Here is an 8881-nt window from a genome sequence, read left to right on the forward strand (position 1 = left end):
TAATACACAGTTGGGCATGCTCCTTTTCCACCACCTAAATAGACCGAACTCTGAAATCAAACAGAAACATCCGAGTCAAGGCGAGATCAATAATTATCCTCATCCTAATTGTTGCTCTCTGCTTTTAGCCTATTTTGAACCCGGAACGACAGTCCTTGCTCCTGTAAACCTCGCACTGATGTCAATAGGAGGATGCATTTAAGTCAATGAAAGTTCTGCTGGCACGAGGACGGCAGCTTAAGGCTCTTTATGACTGGACTAAGAACAACTGAGAGCTGGACACATGGGTGATTCCATTAAGCAAATATATAGTAACTGATTTTCTAAAAATGTATTTTGTAGATATTCAGATTTCTCCCTCCCCCCGACACACACACACACACACACATACCCCTCGTGCTATAATTTTAACCGAGGCAGTACTCCTAAATAAAACTGCGAAAGTAACGGAAATTATAGAGGATGCTCTTTGTCACTCTGAATATCTGACTTATCCAGTGTACACTCGTATGGAAATACCAAAACACTCAGACATTTTAAATGTCCCCTTATATTGGGCATTTGTCTGCTCCTGTATTTGAAAAGATATCAGTAATAAATAACAATAGCAATACATTATAATATTATAATATAGTTCAGAACTGATTCCCAGTCATGCAAACGACATATTCCTACCTTTGAAAGGCAACAAAGGTAAAACTGCATACATCACTCAACACCACAGATAAGACGTTGCTTAATCTATGTTTTGTGGTTGCTTTTTCAAGTCATGTAAAGAATGTAATTCCCTTCTTTAAATTAATGGATATATTTGACTGTGTCTATTTGATCTCTCCTGGTGGGGAATATAAACCCATCAGTGCAAGTGTGAAATACTTCTATCTGAGAATTTTGGGGAGCAAAAATAATTATATCCAATGCCATTTGATAGAGAGATTGAATGGACACTACAAAGTCTATTCTGTAATGAGTACCTTCTATTGTGTTTTTAGCCAGTATCATATTAAGAAATGGTCACTCTTAACTGATGATCAACAGAAGGATTTCATATGTGACACTCAAGAGACATTTACAAAGAGAGGGACAATCCTGCTCCCATCGAAATCAAAGGGAACTTTGCCATTGCTTCAAATGGTAGCTGGAACAGGCCCATAATCGTGTGTGTGTATGTGTTTCATATGAAATTTGAAGACATGAAAGGGCGTCAGAAGTGTTATCATTTACTTAGTGCAGCATTACATTTAGCAGCTTCTGCCTCGGGTACATATGTAAATAAAGAAAACTCTACTGCACGTAGCAGAGCAATATTTGCAGTCACTTTCCCTTTTAACAATGAAGTCTGAAGCTAAGAGTTTCAAAAGGAAGGGCAAAATAAACTGCTTCTCTACTTCTTCATTACGCTTGTTAGTTTCTGATGGGGTCATTTTGCATTATGCAGAATTTGGAGGAGGAACAACAAAGAAATTGTATTTATTTGAAACAATCTGGTCTGAAATGTCCTGAATTCTATACATATCTATATCTATATCTATCTATCTATTAATGAGAGAGAGAGAGAGAGAGAGAGAGAGAGAGAGAGAGAGAGAGAGAGAGAGAGAGAGAGAGAACGAATTCAATGAATAGATTTGTAGTCTGGAAAGACAATTGACTACTTTCATCACAGGGACAGAGGAGATGTTATTTATGAGATCTGGTATAAATGTGGGACACTCTGTGTAGGTGGGGCAAAAAGGAGTTCACCCCAAAGGTATGGAAGACAAAACTGATGTTTACGACTATATAAATCAATGTGAAGTTGTGTAATAGAAAATAGAACTAGCAAGAGTTTAGAACAGAGACTGAGGCAAGACAGAAAAACGAAAAGGGACTCCCCGGTCATGACTGAGAGAGCAGATTATAAAAGAACAGTGTGGTAGGAAGTTTTACAACTACGCTTTAATGGTGGTGATGTGTATTTTGAATCTTAGTAGATAGATAGATAGATAGATAGATAGATAGATAGATAGATAGATAGATAGATAGATAGATAGATATCCGGGGCCTGATCCGGATGGATTGAAGCCCCTGGGAAAAGTGCGGTGAGAACAGGACTGATCCCTAGGATTGCTTTGCTTCGCGCTATTGCATTTCCAGAGCACATCCCAATTTGCTTAACTAACTAATTCATTAATGAATAATGATAAATGTGATTCTAAAAGATGATGGACGGAAGTTACTATTTCGTTAAAGAAACTGAGATTACAGCAACGTTATAGAGCCCGATCCTGTCGTTTTAGTGCAAACGCCCCACTGTCATTGATATCCTGGGAAACTTCCCAGCCCCCTGCTAGGGTATTTTAACGGCAGGTAGGATCAGGCCACTGGATTTCCAAAGAGATGGTGAGTTTTCCTGGTTCGTTACAAAAGAATTGTTACGTCATTGTTGCAGGGTAACAGAGGAACTTCCTGGTCCTGTCCCTTCCCATCCCCCCCTCTTTCAGTGGGAGTCCGTGGGCCTTCTAGCGCTGTTTTAAATATTGCATGCAAAACACATGGACAATAGAAAACGCTTTGGAAATAAACGCAAGTATCTAACGTTATCTGAGCAATTCCAGGGAGAATCATTAATCCTTTTCCTGTCCAGGGCTGGCTAAAACCCTCTAGATGGTTTTTAATAGATTTTTTGGTTGTTTTTTTATTAACCATTGCAAGCAGTAGATGGGTCCCGGCCCGCCTACAGTGCCGTTAATTTCCAGGATCTGAGAGTCACTATTCCCCTTGTGTTTTCTTTCCTGCTTTAGTTCAGGGCTATATTGCTTCACCCACTGTACATGGATCCTTAAAATACTTCGATGGGCGCATTTTTATAATACGGGTGAGCCTTTCCCAGAGACATGAAAGTAGGTCACAGTTGACTCCAGCCCTTCTTTGGCTGATGCAAACGGCGCCTAGAATTCTTCTTTGTAACGCAGACTTGGTTTCTTTTTCTTATCATGTGTAATAAATTATTTCTATTCGTGGAGTCAAATCGGTGGGAATTTGTGTTGCTCTATAGAAATGTAAAGCAAAAAACTTCCAACCAATCCCCTGACATCCTTTCACTAACAGGAAAATAAAACCAGCTAGGATGTGCATTCAGTCTAAACTGGGACAAATAGGTCACTAATTATCCAGATTTCTTGGACCGTCAATGTTCCATATTTGTCTAAACACATGCGTATATTAGTTCTAAGAGGGGAGGGTCCGGGGAAAGGCTAATGGCATTGGCAGGGGCTAACCTGGTAGTTTTCCCATTTCTAATTTACGTTGAACAGTATTCTGATCTCATTTCCAACATTAACCCTCAGTGTAAATCCGGAGTCATTCCAGTGTCACTCCAGATTTATATTGGTGCAGATGAAATCAGGATCTGTCCCTATGTTCCTTATAAGTGTCACTTCCAACACAAAATAAGGTTTGCTTGGGAATTCTTTTTGCTATGATCTCATTCCTGGTGCTGCAGTTATACAAAAGGAGGGTATAGCTCATTCTGCCTTGTAAATATCAACACCAAGCTTGATCCATTGAACATATAAATAGAGCAGAAATATCTATCCATCGATCCATCCATCCACACACATACAACTGGAACGGGTACAGTGTTACAGCAGTGGTGATCTCGGACAAAATGTTTCCTGTTGTTCCAGTGTTATAATAATACAGAGTACTTTGTTTTACTAGCTCATACTTGGGCTTGAGAAGATTTACCACTAATCTAGCTAATACAGGCAAAATTAAACAAAAGATCACGTTAACATGGCATGAGGTTTATTATGTCTGTTTAGAAAGAGGAGGAAAAGATGGCAAAATTATAGACACCTCTGAATCAGACAGAAATAAAATGCCAACATTTCTGAGAAGCAATATTTATTGTCATTTTTTTTAATGTAGAGACATATCCTAATTTTCCCAAAGCCCAGATTGGGAAAATAAAGACTTCTTGGCGTTATAAGTAAATCCGTCTGCAGAACTGAAGCAGCACCAACATTCAAAAAAACTGAAGAGGAAAATACAACAAAACACAACAATTTTTATTCTTCTTATTATTTATGTAAATCAGGTCATCACTGGACAAGAAACCAATTTCTACCCATTACCATAACAGCTTGTCTATAAAGAACAGAAAAAAAATTCAGATAGGATACTATCTAGTGTCAAGCGGTTTTTTTCTCTCTTTTTTTTTCTTTTTTCTTTTTTTCTTTTTTTGTTTTTAAATCCCCCCACCCATTCACAGAGGTATAGATTCACAGATAAATAACTCAAAACTACTTGCTCGCCATATTTACACATTCCCGTTAAATTAAGCATAAATAAATATGTACAAACTTAACATTGAATGCCCCTCCGCATTTCTTTTTTTAGGAAGAGTCGCTCAGCTGATATTTCTCACTATTCAAGGTGATCCAAAAAGGAATCAATTTTGGCATAGAAAGGAGGGTGGTATCAGTTCCCACGTTTTCAGTTTTTATGTTAATGGTTATAGTTATTTTTGTTTGTGTTTTTTATTTTTATTTTTATAACATGTAGACATACTTTGGCACACAAGGGGTTACGATAGATAGGCTCTTTTGTACCGTCAGATATTTCTAAAATGTGGGGGGTTTTATAATGTTTTATTTTACATTGGTATAAGAAAATAGAAAAAAAAATTGTGTCCCTTTAAGTCAGAAGGGGTATTTTGTTGGATAACAGGGTAACAGAAAACTACTTTTTCAGTAGCTCTGGCGATCTTTAGGACCATTACTGGATCGAAGTAAGCTAGTGGTTTTTTTCCCCCAATTAACAAAAGATTAAAATGGTACAAAATAAGAATCTAAGCAAAGCTTTTCAGAAAACATGAGCAGGGTAACTTTTAGTCTTAACAGCTCTGTCGTTTTCAAATTCGTGAGCATATTTCAGGGCTGCAGAACTAAAAAAAAACCAAGCTCAAGGTATTTTGTTACAGAATTTGTTCAAGATACAAGACGGTAATTATTTAAATATATAGACACACAGGTACATTTAATTGCCTGACTAATCTCTGGTCATGGACCCTATTGCGCTATCAGATTTTGGTTCAATAGAGACTTCTGGTGACATGATATGGCCCAATATTAATTAAATTCCCAGGTTTTCCCCCCATCCTACGTGACATAAAACTAGCCTCCGGATTCTTTTATATCTCGTGTTAATAACCATGTGGCTTATCAGAAAAACTGCAGGTTGCACAGGAGCTGAGTTGTTTAACATGGGATCTACATGTATATATTAAACAAATTGTTTAAGGGTGAAATTAAATTTACAGTAACCCACCTGTTTGGTTTTAAAACAAACTTTTCAAGGGCTCTCCTTAAACGTTTCCCTTGAGTTAAAAGCAAAGCTGTCATGTTAATCCTCCTGTTTATTGATTTATGATCCCGAGGAAACCAAATCTTTTAATAACTCAATTATCAGATAAACGTCAAAGGTGCCTAGTCTGGGGAAGTGCAAAAAGACTGGGTAATGCCTTGCAATTAAGTTATACTTTAGTGATAGTTTGAGAGCAGGAGGCTGAATTATGCGTTTAGAGGGATAAATTGTTCAACAAAGTTATAATAATCAGTAATGGACGCCTGCTACCAGTTGCCAAATATTAGATTATGGGGGAATCAATTAGGTTTTAAACCCATGCCATGTTTTTGCAATTTAGAAAAGTCCACGAGCTTTCTCTCATTACCGGCATGAGGGGGTGGGGAAATGTTCCACTGAAATCAAGGGGTTGTTTGCCCGAGCAAAGAGAGAGCAGGTTGTTGCTGACTCTTTCTACCCCCTAGATATGTTTAATTGGAGACTAATCCAAAGTCTGTTGAATTAAACTCCTGTTGACTTCACTGGGTTTGGATCAAATCTTACGGGACCGATCCTGCTCCCACCAAACTCAAAGGGAGTTTGACCATTGATTTCAGCAAGGGCGAGATCGCGTTTCTAGTGTATCTGCTCCGAAATTCTTGCAAATGGCATACACTTTTCAGATAGGCTACAACATAGAGAAGTTGAACTGTAAACTCTTTGGGGCAGGAACTGTGTCTTCATATCTATTTGTACAGATTGGGACCTGGTGGTGTTTGGGGCTTCTGGGAGCTATTTCATAAATATTAAGCAATGATAGCCATTTGTGTTCAATACAACAACGCCTTTTGTGTTCAATAAGCCCACTTCGGCTGCTGCGCCTTGGAGAGTTTTTAGCTATGCCTGTTTGGCACATGGTAAATGCTCTTTACATGGACCAGCTTCTGCTGCATGCACTAGTTGGTGATTGGTTTCCAGAAACACAACTGCCTCTAACAGACAGAAAAGAGAGACTTGCCTTGCAAGGAATGTTGTGATTAATTTCCACTCAAGTGTTTCCCCCCACATCACAGAGGCGGTGGGTAGGCTGTCTTGTAAGGAGACTGAATTATGATGTCCATAGGCTAAAGCCCGCTGACTTCTCTTACAGGAGTGTCCCGGTGAAATTAAGGGGACTACTGGGAAGGATTTGGTCCCAGCTGTTCAGATGCTGTGTGAACAATAAGAACCAAAGATCTCAGTGACCTGGCTCTGCCTCTCAGCCATAACTAGGAACTCCTAGATTCTAATCCTGTCTCTGATTTGCTGTGAGCCTTTGGACAAGACACTTAACCTTTTTGAGCCTCAGTTTACCCTTTCTGTAGAATGGGGATAATAATGTTTGTCGCCTGAGATTTAAATTAGGATTGAATTAGGGCTAAATTGGACGGGGTTAATATTCCCATTGGCTGGAATGGGGATATCCTGTAAATTAAGGTCAGTAGGGTTGGTTTTATGCATGCTCCAGTCCCTGGTTTGAAACGCAAGATAAATTTCTCCTCTTACTGCTTGAAGATAATCCTCTATATTAACCGCAGCAAGGGTAGGAAAGCCAAAGAGGATATCAAATGTAAGTATTTAGGAAGTGTGGTATTCGTAGCTAAGCATGTGAGGGTGGGTCTGGGAAGCGAAAGGCATGTTCGTTTATTTGTTTTAAGAAATAATTGTTGGGGAAATGGAGAAAGGGGCAATAGTTTTAAACGAAATTCAGCCCCTCCCCTTGCCGATATTTAGAAAATAAAGACCACGTCCAGAGGTTTGACTTTCTTCTCTTTGGGATTTCAGACCTGCCTGAGACACAATGAATTCAGTATCTGATCTCAAGTTGAAACAGAGGGTGACATCCTGGCCCCATTGAAGTCAATGGGAGCTTTGCCATTATCTTAAATGGAGCCAAGATTTCACCCAGCCACAGTAGCTTTTCTGACATGTGAACGGATTCCTTAATGCATGAATCTCTACCCCACTGAATAAATACAATTATCCAAGACTGAACAATCCAAGCTGAAATTCATCTCCTTAAGCAGAAGTATTATTTCCCATATATGCCATAGAAGGGCATGTCTTTAAAATGTATATTAGTCATAAAACATCATGTAATGCACCCAATTACTGCAAAACAAAAACAAAGAAACCCCACAACATCGGTGCTATTTTTTCCTCCTATTGCATTTGTTCTAAAACAAGAGTCACAGAAACATCTTAATAACTTTCTAGAGAGAAATAGATTTCCTCAGAGTGAGATAGTCATTCAGGATATTCTCCTGCAATCCCACCCCGCCCCTAGTAGGCACCCACACAATTGCATTTAGCAACTCCTTTCGCTTTGTGTATCAAACACTAATGCCCAAGCAAGTGTTTGCAACAACCCTTCGACAAAACGGTATTCTTCTTCTTAATATTACATCTCGATTTCAGTTATTTTTAATCTGGTTTCAATTATTCCCTTTGAGCTTCTTTAAAGAAGTACACCTGCAGAATTCTGAAACCACTGGCTTTGATTTAAGAAAAAAAAAGTATTAGAATCGTGGATTATTTTTCTCTGTACCTGATATATTGTGTAGGGAGCTCTAGTCCTCTTTGAAGAAGCTCATAAGCCAAGCGGGCAAAGCTTTGGGAAACAGAAGAAAATAAAATAGTGCATACTCCTGAGAAGGAATTACATACTCAATTTTTGTTACTAGCACTTCTTTTAAAAAAAAATGGGTAGATCTCTCTCAATACACCCACACTATTAGAACAAATTAAATATAGAGACATTGGCATTGTTGGGAATATAAACCCTTTAGAGGAAATTAGGATACCTTAAATATAAGATTAGGAGTTTTAAACAGCATTAACATCTTACTGGACCTTATTTTCAAATTTTGCACCCTAAGAGCCAATGCAGTTTTGCCATCAATGCTAAATACCAAATTATACATATATAGCTGTAAACACTGGTAATCTAAACAGAGGGTCTGTCTAGACCAGGAAAAAAGGGTGCCTTTTAAAAATCGAGTTAGTTAACTGGATTGAGCTAATATGACTTGAAACACCCAATGTACTGTAATTAATGTAGACACTGTAATTAATGTAGAAACAGTTTAATACATTTACAATTCTATTAGCAAGTCATAGTGTAGCCTTTGCTACCCAAACCAGCCCCTTTTCTAGTCTATATAGATCCAGAGGAGCAAGGTAAGATGAGGGCAGGGTTGGAAGTGAGGGGTGCTGATGCTAGGAATGGAAATGTCCCAGATAATATTACTGGAAGATTTTTTGTTTTCCCTAGTGTAGACACAGGACACTGTTTGATTAAAAAAAAATTAGACTGTACATCTGAGCCCAAACAAGAAACCAACGCACTGACACCAAAGCGTTTCTCTGATTTCTTCCAATACATTATTCATTTCTTCCTTTTATTATTATTATTTTATTTCGCCCCCTCCCTCCCAAAAAATCGTTAAAAAAAAAGTGAGAACAGAAGTGGAAAAATCCTGGTGGTTGTCTTCAAATGTTCCGTGTAAGAGACATT

This window comes from Emys orbicularis, chromosome 3 (assembly GCF_028017835.1).
Source record: "Emys orbicularis isolate rEmyOrb1 chromosome 3, rEmyOrb1.hap1, whole genome shotgun sequence".
NCBI lineage: Eukaryota > Metazoa > Chordata > Testudines > Emydidae > Emys > Emys orbicularis.